Source organism: Muntiacus reevesi, chromosome 3, assembly GCF_963930625.1.
Source record: "Muntiacus reevesi chromosome 3, mMunRee1.1, whole genome shotgun sequence".
Classification (NCBI taxonomy): Eukaryota; Metazoa; Chordata; class Mammalia; order Artiodactyla; family Cervidae; genus Muntiacus; species Muntiacus reevesi.
In genome coordinates, this window is record NC_089251.1 from 264,512,394 (window position 1) to 264,529,444 (window position 17,051).

A 17,051-nucleotide genomic window follows, 5' to 3' on the forward strand; every position below is an offset into this window, starting at 1 on the left:
CTGTCACGTGGCCTAACTCTGCGTACTTTATTGGCTGGCGCCGACTCTACTGGGTTGAGTTTAGGAGACTGCTTCCTATTCTTGTGGCGAAATCTCAGGCAGTTGGAATAAAGAGGGGAGGACAGTGAGGCGCGAGAGGAGGTTTGCAGGCTGCTTCCCCCCCAGGTCGTTGAGCGGGCCGAGAGGTGCGCTGGGCTGTCTGGCCGGCCGGCGCAGAGCACGCCGGATCCCCTTGGCTTCTGCGAGCGAGTGCAGAGCGCGCCGGGAGTTGTAGTGCGGCCGGCTGGGCGGCGTTGTCCGCCGCGACGAGGCCTGAGTGCCAGCTGGGTATGCCAGCCCGGGTGCCCGGGCCTCGCAGCTCCGCCCTCTCCCGCGTTAGAACCCAAGCGCCGTGGCGCGCGTCGCTTCCCCCGACCGAGCCGCAGCCTTAGAAAGCAGCCAGAAAGGGGCAGCTCAGACCAGCCTTAAATGAAGCCGACCCCCTGGCTCTGGGCAGATCCGCGGGAGAGATGTTTCAGGCTCTGGGCCAGTCTCCTCATGGACGAGAAAGAGCAAACCAAACCCGGGTGGTGCCAACAGCCCATCTCTGTCTTGACCCTCTGCGTCCCAGTCTGGAGACCACGCAGGTGGAATTGCCCACAGTACAGGCTTAATTCAGTAGGTCGACTAAGCACATTCCTCAGTACTGGCAGGGCAGGGGCCTCAAAAAGAGCACTACAAAAACCAGCTTTTTAAAATTAGGAGTAGATAGTTGTAATTTCAAATATTTGCTATTTCATATGATGACTTAGCACTCATTTTAATTCCAGATGGAGTTGCACTAAAAGTCTTATTTCTGCCTTGCTCCCTCACCTTAACCAAATAGTTCAGGCTCTGCAGCAAAAGCATGCTCTGTTTCAAAGCATTTCCAGTCTTGCCAAAAACACAGTCAAGCCCACAGTTTTGTTTATGCACAAAGGAATCCTAACGTGTTTGTCCTCAAGGAGCAAAGACAAGTATCTAGTAAAATATGCAAATCATATCTTAACAGTGAAGCTTTCCAGCAAAAACCTTCTGCTCTGGAATGCATAATGTACTAAAGCATAATAAGATCTACTACTACAGACTTTTAGCTTAATTACCTGTACGCAGCAAAAACCGAGGAAACGGAGTGATTGGTGCCTCTCAGACCTGGAACTCTCAGAAAACCTGGCAAAGCGCAGCAGTGGGAAGAAGAGACGATGATGCCTTGCAGAACAGGAGGTCGATTTTTTTTTAAGCCATCTATAGCAGTTTTCATAATTCCTGTCAGTTTTGACGCGCTTATCTGTTGTTGAGGCCCACGTTGGCCAGTTTCTAACCTCTTGTCAGACTGAAAAACTCCAAATTAAATAATCCCATGGTCTAGAGCCAAAAGCAGGAGGCAGCAAGCCAGAGATCGTTTGTTTGTTTCTGAAGAAGATCAGATATTGACTTTAAATAATTGCAGTAAGTTTTACATAGTGAAGGTCTTTCCAGCTGAAAGTTTTAAAACATGGCATCTGGAAAAGGGCCTCAGTCTATTGCTCCCAGGGTGGTACTATGTTATCATTGAGCAATCCACAGATAGGGAAGTTATTGCTCCCTGGTTATGAAGCTGCCAGGAGGTAAATGATGGAACCAGGTTGAATTTGAAACACTCTCAAATTAAAAAACAACAACAAAAAAAAAAAACCTTGCCTTGAGCTGTGAAAAGGCTTTTACTGAGAAGTAGGACCCATATATTGTTGCTGTTGTTTACTGAGGCCTAAAGGCAAAGGGTTAGGACTTTTTAAAAAGTCACTTTGGGGTCACTTCATATCAGCAAGCAACAGTCTGAACTGGTGCAAAAAATAAACAGTGAAATTAGGATTAGGAATGAGGAAGAAACGAGAGCAATTTACGCCATAAATGTAGAAGGGCCTGTGTCTTACTGTCTCACTTCTTGCACATGATTCAGAAACCTGGTACATAGTAGGCATACAATAATTATTTGTAGCCTGAATGATTAAGTGAAGAAGAAAGCCAGAAAGCAGTGGGAAAGTAATTTATTAGTAGTTGGGAAAGGGGAAACTACAGGAGAGCTAAGTGTCTCAAGCACTATGCATGGTCCTGAAATGTCACCCTAATCTGTACCACTCTATCAAAATACCCTCAGATCAAATCGTCTGTCTCCCTGTCTTTCCATTATTCTGACCTTGAATGGTTAAGAATAAATGGTAATGTAAGAGATTAGATCTTAATTGTTTCCACCACAAAAAAAGAAATGATCATTAGGTCACATGATAGAGATATTAGGTAACTCTCCTGGTGGTAATCATAGTACAGTTTAAATGTGTCAAACCAACACATTGTGTACCTTAAACTTTTGTTAATACAATGTTATATGTCAATTATATCTCAGTATTTTAAAAAGTATGTTATAGGTCAATTATATCTCAATTTCTAAAATAATGAATAAGAGAGAATGGAGGGACTTCCCTGGTAGTACAGTGGATAAGAGTCCGCCTACCAGTACAGGGGACACCGGATCGATCCCTGGTCTGGAGGGAGGATCCCACATGCCCCTGAGCAACTAAAGCCCATGCACAGGTACTCTAGAGGCCAGGGGCCGCAACTACTGAAGCCCACATGCCCTAGAGTCTGTGCTCTGCAACAAGAGAAGCCATGCAGAGAAGCCTGTGCACCGCAACAAAGAGTAGCGGTGCAAGTAGAGAAAGCCTTCACATAGCAACGAAGACATGTACAGCCAAAAAAAATTTAAAAACTAAATAAATAATTTGAAAAAGAGAGAATGGCATCAGACTTCATGGTTTCAAATTCTAGTCCTGCTATGAAGACCTGTGACCTAGGGCAAGTTAGACTGTTAGTGATTTCATTTTACCATCTATAAAATGGGGATTGTAGCAGTCCCTATGAATTTAAATGTTTGTACTTATAAAAGCTGCTGTCCTCGTTAGCATAGTGGTGCGTATCCCCGCCTGTCACACAGGAGACCAGGGTGCCCGACGGGGAGGCAACACACCTTTTAGCTTCCCTTGTAGCTGTTGGTAAAGAATCTGCCTGCAATGCAGGAGACCAATGCAGGGTTCGATCCCTGGGTTGGGAAGATCCCCTGGAGAAGGAAATGGCAACCCACTCCAGTATTCTTGCCTGGAAAATCCTATGGACAGAGAAGCCTGGAAGTCTAACAGTCCATGGGGTCGCAAGAGTCGGACACAACTTAGTGACTAAAACACCATAACACCATACTTATAAAGCTATGATAGGGTTAAACATGTCAAAAATCACTCTGTCACTGTGAGCCTCATTAGTATTAGGGTGTTGAATAAGCATGAAATTAGCCTACAAACCAAACACATGCATTCTTTTGGATGTACAGCGTCGATGGGCAATGCATTGATGTACCAAAGACATTTACCAACCTGTGACCTTGAAATAAAGTTTCACAGGATGTATTAATGGGAATTATAGATTTCATACTGTTCATATTGTTCATAGGGTTCTCTCAGCAAGAAGACTGGAATGGTTTGCCATTCCCTTCTTCAGTGGACCACATTTTGTCAGAACCCTCCACTGTGACCTGTCTGTCTTGGGTGGCCCTGCACGTCATGGCTCATAGCTTAATTGAGTTATGCAGCCCATTCTCCTGGCAAGGCTGTGAGCCGTGAACCAAAGATCAAGTTGCCAACATTCATTGGATCATAGAGAAAGCAAGGGAATTCCAGAAAAACATCTACTCCTGCTTCATTGACTACACTAAAGCCTTTGTGTAGGCACAACAAACTGAAAATTTTTTAAAGAGATGGGAATACCAGACCATCTTAACTGTCTCCTGAGAAACCTGTGTGCAGATCAAGAAGCAACCATTAGAACCTTACATGGAACAACTGACTTGTTCAAAATTGGGAAAGGAGTACTACAGGGCTGTATATTGTCACCCTGTTTATTTAACTTCTGCAGAGCCCATCATGGAAAATGCCAGACTGGATGAATTACAAGCTGGAATCAAGATTGCTAGGAGAAATATCAGCAGCATCATATATGCAGATGATACCACTCTAATGGCAAAAAGTGAAAAGGAGTTAAAGAACCTCTTGATGGGAGTCAAATAGGAGAGTAAAAAAGCTGGCTTAAAACTCAACATTCAAAAAACTAAGATTAAAAAAAAAAAACAGAGGGAGAAATAAAAACAAAATAAAAAAAAAGAAAATAATAAACAAAAACTAAGATCATGGCATCTGGTCCCACCACTTCATGGCAAATAGAAGGGGAAAAAGTAGAAGCGGTGACAGATTTTATCTTCTTGGACTCCAAAATCACTGTGGACAGTGACTGTAGGCATGAAATTAAAAGATGCTTGCTCCTTGAAAGGAAAGCTACAACAAACCTAGACAGCATATTAAAAAACAGAGACCTCAGTTTGCCAACAAAGGTCCGTATAGTCAAAGCTACGGTTTTTCCAGTAGTCATATACGGTATGAGAATTGGACCATAAAGAAGGCTGAGTGCTGAAGACTTGATGCTTTTGAATTGTGGTGCTGGAGAAGACTCTTGAGAGTCCCTTAGAATGCAAGGAGATCAAACCAGTCAATCCTAAAGGAAATCAATCCTGACTATTCATTGGAAGGATTGCTGCTGAAGATGAAGTTCCAGTACTTTGGCCAACTGATGTGAAGAACCAATTCATTGGAAAAGTCTCTGATTCTGGGAAAGATTGAATGCAAAAGGAGAAGAGGGCAGTAGAGGATGAGATGGTTAGATAGCATCACTGACTCACTGGACATGAATTTGAGCAAACTCTGGGAGATAGTGAAGGACAGGGAAGCTTGGCATGCTTATGTCCATGGGGTCCCAAAGAGTCGGAAACAACTTAGCGACTGAACAGCAACAGTTACAGATTTCATTTGTCCCACTTTCCAGACTGACATGAGTCTGGTCTTGGTAGTAGATACAGAATCTGCATCTGTGCTCTGGCCGCCATAAACGTGTCTGTGTATCTTTTGTATGCTCGTGTGTATCCTTGGAAAGGTGAGTTCATTTGGGTACTTAAGAGCAATGTTGAGGGGACTTTCCTGGTGGTCCAGTGGTGAGGACTCTGTGCTTTCATTGCAGGGGGTGCGAGTTCCATCCCTGGTCGGGTAACTGGAATCCTGCATGCTGCAGCTTGGCAAAAAAATTTTTTTTTTTTAATTTTTAATAAATAAATAAGAAAACTAGAGAGACGTGACCACTAAATGTAACCTGATCCCAGACTGAATCCTGGAGCAGGAATAAAGTTAAAAAAACAAAAACAAAAAAGAGAGTTTCCTTGGTGGTCCAGTGGTAAAGAATCCACCTTGCAATTCAGGGGCACAGGTTCAATTCCTGGCCTGGAAAGAGCTCATGTGGCGCAGGGCAGCTAAGCCTGTGTGCCGTGACTGCTGAGCCTGCACGCTGGAGCCCTCGAACCACAACTGCTGAAACCTGTGTACCCCAGAACCTGAACTCCACAGCAAGAGAAGCCCCCACCATGAGAAGCCTGCATACTCCAATTGGAAGGTAACCCCTGCTTGCTGCAACTGGAGAAATCCCATGCACAGCAATGGAAATCCAGCACAACCAAAGAGAAAAATTCACTAATTAATTTTTTAAAAGATGAATACTTACCTGATTAAAATAAATATATATACAAGTGTCTACGTGAGTTGAATATTTTCAGATATATGAGGTAGTATAAATAAACTAAGTCCCACAGTGATTTCTTTGTGTTAGAGTTAAACCACTTTACTCTTGAGAAGATAAGCTTTTAAACTTTGTATGTCACTTTGGTACACAGTTCATCAAAAATTTCCTAAACTTCTACTAATATTATTGGTGAAATAAATGAAACCAGGTTGGAAAGCTCAAGTTGTTCTTGTTGTTCAGTCCCCCATGGCCCTGTGGACTGCAGCATGCCAGGCCTCCCTGTCCCTCACCATCTCCCAGAGTTTGCCCAAGTTCATGTTCATTGCTTTGGTGATATGGTGGAGCCATCCCTCCTCTGACACCCTCTGTTCTTTCTGCCCTCATTCTTTTCCAGCATCAGGGGTTTTTCCAGTGAGTCGTCTGTTCACATCAGATGACCAAAATACTGGAGCTTCAGCATCAGTCCTTCCAGTGAATATTCAGGGTTGATCTCCCTTAAGATGGACTGGTTTGATCTTGCTGTTCAAGGGACTTTCAGAAGTCTTCTCCCAGCACCACAGTTCAAAGGTATCAATTCTTTGGCATCTGCCTTTTTTGTGGCCCAGCTTTCATAGCTGTACGTGACCACTGGGAAGACCATAGCCTTGACTATACAGACCTTTGTTGGCAGAGTAATATCTCTGCTTTTCAACACACTGTCTAGGTTTGTCATCGATTTCCTGCCAAGAAGCAATCGTCTTCTGGTTTCATGGCTGCAGTCACTGTCAGCTGTGATTTTGGAGCCCAAGAAGAGGAAATCTGTCACGACTTCCACCTTTTCCCTTTCTGTTTACCATGCAGTAGCTCAAGTTACACATCTGTTTATCTTATAAATACTTTTAATGTCTGGTCTGTACTGAGAATTTTGTATTGCTTTTTTATTGAGAGATACACATGTAGAATGTGCAACTCATAAGTGTACAGTTCAGCAAATTCTTACTGGATGTAAATTCTTAGTATACATCCATGGTAACAACCATCGGACATAGAAATTTCCAGCAGCCCAGAACGCTTCTATGTGCCTCCACCTGTATTAATCTCTCTTCAAAAGTTAACCATTATTCCGACTGCTATCACCTTGGAATAGTTTTTCTTGTTCTTGAATGTCATAGAAATTGCTTCATACCGTGTGGAATCTTTTGTGTCTAGTTTCTTTTGCTCAGTGTTATGTCCTAGGAGTTCATCTCTGGTTCTCTACAGCTATATTTCACTATTTTTCTTTGCTTCACAAACTACTATGTCATTCAATACATATTGAATGAATATGCCACAATTTGTCTTTCCAGATTTATTTTAAAACAATTTTCTGCCACGCGGCACAACCAAAAAATAGGAAAAAAGAAAAATCATTCCTTTCTCTGAATCTAGCGATTTAAAATTTTCCCCCCAAATATCCTGTTTTTTCAGCAACCTCAGTGTAGTTCATCCTCAAATGCATGTCCTAAAACTGGCTGCTCTATCATCAGGACCAGTCAGGAAGGAGGTAGGGCAGCGATAGATCTTCAGTTGTCTAGCCTCAGGCTTATGTCACCTCTCCTTCTCACTGCCGTCACTGTGCCAGCAGAGAACTGAATCTTCCTGATGTTCCACAGAACATCACCCTGATCATTACATTCATGACATCTTCCTGCAGAGACCAAGGAGCAGGAAGTGGCAGGTACCTCAGGTGCATTAGAAAGTTGAATATGTTCCAGGAGGTCGGAAATAACTCCTAATCTTGGTAACAAGTATCCTATCAGTTAAGATCTAGGAAACAGAAACTTTTGTTTGAAATGCACGAGATGTTTCAGACAAAATGGGTGGGCCATCACAGGCTGGTGCTGGACTGAGAGACTATTGCATGTCTGGTGCTGAGATCTCTAAGAGAGTCTGTAGGGGTGCCCTTGAGGAGAGCCACAGGAGCTGAAGAGGAGAGGGGCTGCCTTCTTTACCATCTTCCAGTCTCCCACCAGCACTTCTCTTTGGCAGAACCTGAAAAGAAATTAGATGGCAAGGGCTTCTAGGAAATATAGTTTACAGATTCCAGGCCTAGCATCACAGAGCAGAATAGAGAAAAGTAGGCTTGGCCTGAGCAGTAACAGCTAAATAATGGCACAGCCATCAGCTCAAGTTTCCTCCAAAATAAGATTGCCCTCTGTGTTACTGGGAATATGCCGGTAGCACATCCTTCAGGTTTGGGTTGAAATCTTTGAAGTCTGAGGCCTTATTCCAATAATGTTGAAAGCTGGCACCATCCCTGAACTGTCTAGCACCTTAGGGCTTGCTGACTTCCTGAACTTCTGGCTCCTAAAGCTGCACTGGTCAGATATACATGAGGGGAAGGAAAGGGCCAGAGATCAGACACACTTTCCTTTCTTTGCCCTCTCTGAGGTCAGTGGACACATTACAAAAGTCCAGCCTTACATGGAACTTCCTAGGTGGTCCAGTGGCCAAGACCCTGCACTCCCAATGCAGGGGGTTTGGGTTCAATCCCTGGTCAGGGAACTTAATCCCACATGCCATAACTAAGATCCAGCACAGCCACAGAAATTAATTAACTTTAAAAAGTAAATGCCTTACAAATATAAGAAGGAGTCTTTTAATATAATTACTTTGTGTTTCTCAGAGATGGAAACCAAAAAGAGTAATTGAAGACATCTATTTTTCCTTCACTGTTCTGTTTTGAGATCTTTATGTGCAGACATGATGGGGGAAAATAAGACTGAATAAGCAGCTAACATCTAGCCAATACAAAAAGAAAGGCAGGAGACAGGGCCCCAGAAGGAAGGAGCTAATGAGAAGTCACAAGCCCAGAGATTTATTCATGCTCAGGAAAATTACAGTTAGCTTGGGGATTGCTCAGGGGAAACAAGTAGCCACGTTGGACGGAAATCACTGAACAGACACAGAACAATGAAAACACTGAATCACCGAGAGTACACACCAAGGCAGAGGAAAAGCAGCTCAACATGCCTGGAAACATCTTTGCCCACTGACCCCTGTCATGAAGGCTTTCCAGCTGCAGCCATGCAACTGGTATGTTGAATACGTCACAGCGTGAAATACCACATAACTTCAGCATTGGGCACACAAACATGTCCGTACAAAAGAGGGAATATGTGAGTGAATTTTGAAGGCTATGAGTATTTTCCTACTTCTCAGGGTAAGGATCTTAACTGACAGGAAAGTTCTAAGCTTTGGAGCCTTAGAACCCTGGCACACGTTTCTCCAGAGAAGCAGAGAGCCCAGACATCTCAATCTCGTGATTATTTTTCTTCCAACCACAGAGCTGTAGGAAGGAGGATGCAAGGAGAATAAGCAAAGAGGGCCCAGGATGGAGAGGGGGACAGCGTGTCTCTGCTCAGGGAGGCAGAAGAGGACAGACCTGCGCACAGATGTACGTGCCGCTGGGCCCACTTACTCCCTGTGTTGACTGGAAAGTGAATCTGGGTCTTTCTGACTCTGTACCTTGACAGGACAACAATAGCTCCACTTCTGCCAGCAGCCCAGTTTAGACACAAGACCTCCTCTGTATAGTTCTATCTCTTGCCTACTCAGCAAGGACTTAAAAATCCCCCTTGAGAACTGAATTTTCTCCTTTTCATTTTCTTTATACAGCTGGAACCTTAAAGAAGTGAGGTTTTGGATCTTCTGGATTGCATTATCCACTGTGCTGTGAGGAAGAGCTGCTCCCAAGCTAGGTGCTGGGAATGACTGTGACCTCTCCACGGGTTTCCATACCCCCCAGTCCCCTTGCCCGAGCTAGCAGGGAGGTGGAGGTGGAGGAAACACAGGCTCCTTTGAACAACCATCATGCCTGTATCTGTAGCCTTACTCAACCTCTTGGATGCTGGTCCCTCCCAGGAGGGCGACTATATATCTCCTTGTCTGTTTCTGTCTCTGGGATGAAAGCTTTTCCAAAACAGAACTGGGTATTTTTCACTTCCATCTCTTTAGCTCGAAGGTGTGCACATAGTATGTGCACAATAAATATTTAACAGGTAAATTAAAAGTAAACATGCTGAAGATGATTTAGGAGAAGAAGAATTATTGTTAGCAAAAATAGGATTTAAAAAAATGAAGGATGTATTTAACACAGTGCTAGAAACTTTAAACATCACAATACAGCAAGAAAGGAAAATAAAAGGATACAGTTTGGAAGGCAGTAAAGAAAACTGTCTCCATTTGTAGATGACATGATTGTCTATGTAGAACATCCCTAGGGGACTACCAAAAACTCCTAGAACTAATAAATGAGTTAAGCAAGGCCACAGGATAAAAGAAATCAACACACAAAAATCAATCATACTTCCACATCCTAGCAATGAAAGCTGAAATTAAAAATATATACCAAAAAAAAAAAAATATATGTATATATATATACACCAGTTAGGGATCTTCATGGTGCTCAGTGGTTAGGACTGCATGCTCTCACTGCAGGGGGCCTGGGTTTGACCTCTCATCAGGGATCCCATATGTCATGACTAAGAGCCTGTATGCTGCAAGGAAGATCCTATGTCCAGCAACTGATCCTATGTCCAGCAACAAAATATATAATATATAAAAATTATATGTTGTATAAACATATACATGTATATATTATGTATATGTATATATCAGTTACAATCCCTCCACCCCAAATCAAACACTTGGGTATAAATCTAATAAAATATGTAAAGGCTTGTATCAATATAATGAAAACTATAAAATTCTTATGAAAGAAGTAAAAAAAAAATCTAAAAAAACAAAAAAACATAGTGTGTTCATGTGTTGGAAGAATCAATATAATAAAGATTTTGATTCTCCCCAAGTTAATCTATATAAATAAAGATTTAATGCATTTCCTTTAAAAATTCTACCAAGGGTTTTTGTAGACATAGAAAATCTTAATTTAAAATTTGTATGGAAAGGAATAGGAACTAGAATATCTATAGCAATTTTGAAAAAGAAAAGTAAAATGGGATGACTCAGTCTACCTGATACCAAGGCTTCCTTATTTAGCTACAGTAATCAAGGGCTGAGGTATTGAATGCACATTTTTCCAAAGAAAATATATGAAAGGTCAAGAGTTATTCAAAAGATATTCAACATCACTAGTTGTTAGGGAAATGCAAATTAAAATCACAATAAGGACTTTCCTGGTGCAGTGGTCTGATGCAAAGAAGATCCCACATGCTTTGGAGCAACTAACCCCATGCACCACAATGAAAACTAGCCCCTTCCTTGGTGCAGCTAGAGAAAGTCCGTGTGCAGCCAATAAATAAATAAATAGATAGATTTAAAAACCATAATAGCTAAAAAAAAAAAAAAAACCAAAAAACCCACAATGAGTTAACATGCCTGTTAGAATGGCCATCATAACAACCCTAAAAAAAAGAGAAGACAAATGCTAAGGAGGACATGGAGAAGAGAACCTTTGTGACTGAAGGATTAGATTATAAATGGGTCCTTAGCTGCTATGGAAAACAATGTGGAGGGTCCTCAAATAAATTAAAAATAGAATTACCGTTGTTGTTTAGTCACTAAGTTGTGTCCAACTCTTTTTCGATCCCATTGACTGTAGCCCGCCAGGCTCCACTTTCCATGGGATTTCCCAAGCTAGAAGGTTGGAATGGGTTACCATTTCCTTCTCCAAGGGAGTCTTCCTGACCCAGGGATCAAACCCACGTCTCCTGCATCGGCAGGCAGATTCTTTCCCAGAGCTACCATAGAAGCCCAGAATTACCATATGATCCAGCAATTCCATTCATGGGACTATATCTAAAGGAACCAAAAACACTAACTCGAAAATATGTCTGCACCCTCATGTTTATAGCAGTGTTATTTGTATTAGCCAAGACATGAAAACAACCTAAGTATCCATAGATGGATAAATGAATTAAAAAGTTGTGTTGTACGTAGACAACAGAACATTATTCAGTCATAAAATATGAAGAAATTCTACCACTTGGGACAACACAGATGAACCTTGAGAGCATTATGCTAAGTAAAGTAAGTCAGATAGAGAAAGACAAACCCTGTATAATCTCACTTATATGTGGAATTTAAAAATAAGGAAATAAAAGAACTCATAGAAAAATAGATCAGACTTGTGGTTACCAGAGGCAAAGGGTGTGAGAAGGGGAATTGGAGGAAGGTGGTCAAAAAGCATAAACCTCCAGCTATAAGACAAATAAATACTAGAGATATTATGCACCATGTGATGACTATAGTTAACACTTTATACATGGTTGACAAAGGAACAATGTTAAGAGTAAGTCCTAAGAGCTCTCATCTCAAAGAGAACTTTTTTCCCCCTTTTTCCTCTCTTTTTATTGTATCTCTATGAGATGATGAATTTTAGCTGAGCCTATTGTGGTAGTCATTTCACAATATATGTAAATCAAACCATCATGCTCTGTACCTTAAGCGTATACAGTGATGTATGTCAGTTATTTCTCAGCGAAACTGGGAAAAAAGAGACCATGGTATTGGTTAAGAGACAAACAAATAGACTACAGAAAACAGAAAGCAGAGACAGCCAACAGAAGTACAGCCAACTGTTTTCTTTCAAAAAGATGAGAAAGCAGTTCAGTGGAAAAAAGGAGAGTCTTTTTAACAAATGGTGCTGGAGTAATTAGACATCCTTAGGCAAACAAAACAAAAACAAGAAAAGAAAAAGAAAAACAAATCTTGGCATAACCTCGCAACTTTTACCTGACATTAAGGTTTTTTCACTTGATATTTACTCAAGATGAATCATAGACTTTACAATGTAGAACTATAAAACTTTTAGAAGAAGAAAACAGCAGAAAATCTTCAGAATCTAAGGCTTGGTGAACAGTTCTCAGACATGGCAAATGAAAACACCATCCATAAGAGAATAAAAGTGATAAATTAGATTTCATAAAAATTTTTTTCTCTGTGAAAGACCTTCTCAAAAAGGATAAGAAAAACTACAGAAAGGAAGAAAAATCTTGCAGGTCACATATTCAATAAGGAACTCATATCTAGAATATAGAAAGAACTCTCACAACTGCACAGGAAAGAACATACTATCCAATTAGGTCAAAACGCATTAATAAACATTTCATTGAAGAGGTTATATGGAAGGAAAATAAGCACATGAAAAGATATTCAGTATCACTGGGCAAATTAAGACCATAGTGGGATGTTCTTACAAACCCGTCAGAGGAGCTGAAATAAAAAGTAGTGGTTAAACAAAATACTGGCAAGGATCCGAGAGAGTTGACGGGAATGTAAAATGGTACAATCATTTTGAAAATTGTTCAGCAGTTTCTTAAAACTTAAACGTATACTTTCCATAGTGGTGGTGGTTTAGTTGCTAAGTCATGTCCAACTCTTTGCAACCCCATGGACTGTAGCCCATCAGGCTCCTTAGTCTGTGGGATTTCCCAGGCGAGAATATTGGAGGGGGTAGTCATTTCCTTCTCCAGGGGATCTTCCCAACCCACGGATTGAACGTGTGTCTCCTGCATTGGCCATCAGATCATCACTGAGCCACCTGGGAAGCCCAATAGGACCCAACAATTCACCAGCGGATATTTATTGTAGAGAAATGAAAAGTTATGTCTTCACAAAAACCTTTATATAATTGTCACAGCAGCTTCATTTGTACTAGTCTAAAACTAGAATACTGCTCAGTCATAAAAATGAACCAACTCTTGCTGACCTGGCCAGAGGGAGCTCAAGGGTGAAGACCTGGGGGTAGTGTATTGTGAAATCCCCAGGAACATACCTTTACCACACTTTAGCCTAGCCATCAGGTTGGCTCAGCTTCATTCTTCACTGTAAGGACAGGCTGGGACTAGGTCTGGCATCTCATCCTTCTCATCCTAGTAAGTGGTCAGGCCTGACTCCATGACCTAATTCAGGCCAAAGACAGTTGCTGAGCAAGAACAGTAGCTTACCTTCCTCTTGGCACTGCTGGCTGGAGTCATGGCGCCTTGTAACTCATGACCTTGGAGGAGCTGGAGAGAAACCATGTTGACTGTATTGTTTGAAACAATTTACGCCTGGAGGTAGGAGCTACCTCCAGACTCATCATTTATGTGTGTCAATAGATGATGTCTTCTATTAAAAGAACTAACAAGGGGCTTCTCTGGTGGTTCAGTGGTAGAAGCCACCTGCCAGTGCAGGAGACACAGGTTCATTAGATCCCTGGTCTGGAAAGATTCCACATACAGCAGAGCAACTAAGCTCACCCATCACAGCTATTGAGCCTGTCCTCTAGAGCCCAGAAACTGCAGCTATTGAGCCCACCCACCCTAGAACCTGTGTTTCCCAACAAGAGAAGCCACTGCAATGAAAAGACCACAAACTGCAACAATGCGTAGCCCCCTCTCTCTGAAACTAGAGAAAAGCCTGCACAGCAACGAAAAAGACAAAAATAAATAAGTAAAATTATTATTATTTTTTAAAAGGACACTATAAAGTGTCCTTGGAACAGTTCAAATGACAGTAGGCAACAAAAATGCCTCTGAGAGAGTTGCTGAAATCCTAAAAGAGGGAGTGTGCTAGGGAAGAGTTATTCTGTGTTCCCTGAGCCCCATCTTCCATCCTCACAAAAACAAAAGATCGTAAAGAAATCAGATTTCTGCAGGAACAGACACCCAGTTTTCTGATCCTATTTTGTATCAGTCTTATTAAGGAATAACTTTCCAGTTCCATCTGTGGAGCCCGAATCAGATTCTTTTGACTCTAAAGCTGCTGCTGCTAAGTCACTTCAGTCCTGTCCAACTCTGTGTGACCCCATGGACTGTAGCCCGCCAGGCTCCTCTGTCAATGAGGACTCTCCAGGCAAGAGTACTGGAGTGGGTTGCCCTGCCCTCCTCCAGGGCATCTTCCCGACCCAGGGATCCAACCCGCATCTCTTATGTCTCCTGCATTGGCAGTCAGGTTCTTTACCACTAACACCACCTGGGAAGCCCCTTGACTCTAAAGAGAAAGACTCAAAATACAGGTGACCCACAAGCAAGGTGTAATGTTTCCTCTGTTCCTGAGAGCCAGGACTGGGGCATGGCAGGGTGGGTGTCGGTTTCCCACATTCCAGACTTCGTGGAGAAGGGACATGAATGCAGTTTTAGCAGCTTCAAGGAAACTGGTCCTTCTTTGTTAGCCTTCATTTCCCTTGGCAGGTGCAAAGGAGGCAGCAGGTTTCAGGGGCCTGGTTATTGTTCCTGTTTCTCTGAAGGGTGAGCCATTGCATCTTCCCCGGGACAGGTCCATGATCTGATCCTGGTTTTTAACAGGAAGAGTGAGACACAGAGGAGGTGGGGCCAGGTGAAGGCATAAGTAACCCATCAATCATCCAAGCTCAAAGTCAGTCACCTTACCCATGGGAAGCTTAGTACTGGCTCTGAATTTCACATCATGGTATTATGTGAGTGTTGATTATGAGTCGTGTGTGACTCTTTGTGACCCCATGGACTGCAGCATGCCAGGCTTCCCTGTCCATTACCAACTCTGGAGCTTTCTCAAACTCATGTCCATTGAGTCAGTGATGCCATCCAACTATCTCATCCTCTGTCATCCCCTTCTCCTCCCGCCTTCAATCTTTCCCAGTATCAGGGTCTTTTTCAATTAGTCAGTTCTTCACATCAGATGGCCAAACTATTAGAGCTTCAGCTTCAGCATCAGTCCTGTCAGTGAAGATTCAGGACTGCTTTCCTTTAAGATGGATTTGTTGGATCTCCTTGCAGTTCTAATGAATTACTAACACTGAGGAGGAGGTGGGGGAACCCTATTCTGTAGCTGATCTGTCAGAATTAGGGGTGGCCCCCCCAGGACTTGCAGTTTATATCTGAAGTGGGGGTGGTCTTGTGGAAATGACTTCTTAAACCTGTGGGGTCTGCCCCTAACCCTGAGTAGGTAGCGTCAGAATTGGATTGAATTGAATTGTTGGACATCTAGTTAGTGTCAGAACCACCATTACAGGACTTCCCTGGTGGTACAGTGGATAAGAATCTGCTTGCCCTACGGCCATACCACCCTGAACGCGCCCGATCTCGTCTGATCTCGGAAGCTAAGCAGGGTCGGGCCTGGTTAGTACTTGGATGGGAGAATCTGCTTGCCGATGCAGGTGACATGGATTTGATCCCCGGTCTGGGAAGATTCCACATGATGCAGAGCAACTAAGTCAGTGGTCCACAGCTACTGAGCCTGAATGCTCCCAACTACTGAAGCCCGTGCACGGACAGCCTGTGCTCTGCAACAAGAGAAGTCACTAAAATGAGAAGAGTGTGCACCACAATGAAGACCCAGCACAACCAAAAATAAAGTAAATAAATAATAATTTTAAAAAGAACCACAGTTATAGATGGCCTTTTCTCTGACTCCGAAAGAAACCATCCATGGGAAAGGAGCCAGTGTGGACAGGCCTGATTGTGTATCCGGTACATATCAGATGCTCAACACCTGTGAAAGAAATGTGGATTTAAAATAAGTATTGCTGGGTCTTCCCTAGTGGTCCCGTGGCTAAGACTTTGCATTCCCAATGCAGTGGGCCTGGGTTCGATCCCTGGTGGAGGGACTAGAGCCCAAGACTGTGCTGCAACTAAAAGATCCTGCATGTCGCAACTAAGACCTGGTGCAGCCAAATCAATAAATAAAATACTAAAGTAAATAAAATAAGTAGTGCTGAAATGCCTTGCAATATGGGACATTCAAGGTATTTTAGTAAAAGTTGTAGGACATTTACCAAAGAGTCTCATTTGAAATTATGATCTGTACCTTTCACTTTGAAGTTAGTCCTATGTGACAGGAGAGGCCTAACTTAACCGATTTCATTCTGAGTTTATAAGATGCAAAACCTGTACTTTTTTTTTAACGCCATTTCCTTAATTATTTGCAACCCTCTCTGAATCAGACCCCAAAATCCTCATTTGAGCTGCACGGAGATACATGTGTTAGCCAGAAAGAGAGTGAACTGGCAGGAGGGAGGAAGGGAGGAAAGACAGACTGTTGTCATTCTCGATCAGCCTTGATTGCACAAGTGTGTTCATTTTGTGAAAATCACTGGGTTGGGTACTTCAGATTTGTGTGCTTTTCTGTATTGACTTGCTGCTTAAAAAATAAATGACGATATTCAAACAAAAAGTTCAAAGGTAATTACTTCTTAGAACTGTGATGTTTAAGTGATCACGTATGTAGGGCACCTGACAATTTCCAGCATACAGGACACATTCGTTAGATTTATGTGCCAACTCAGCTCATTAGATGAAAGGCCAGGTAAGTATACAAGTGAGCTGAGTGGGTGAGGAAAGGATTGCCAGTCCATGACTAAGAGTAGGATGCTGCACGGAGCAAAGCGCACAGATTTCTGGTTTGAATTTAGATCCTCCACCTACCAGGCAGGTCACTTTACGTCT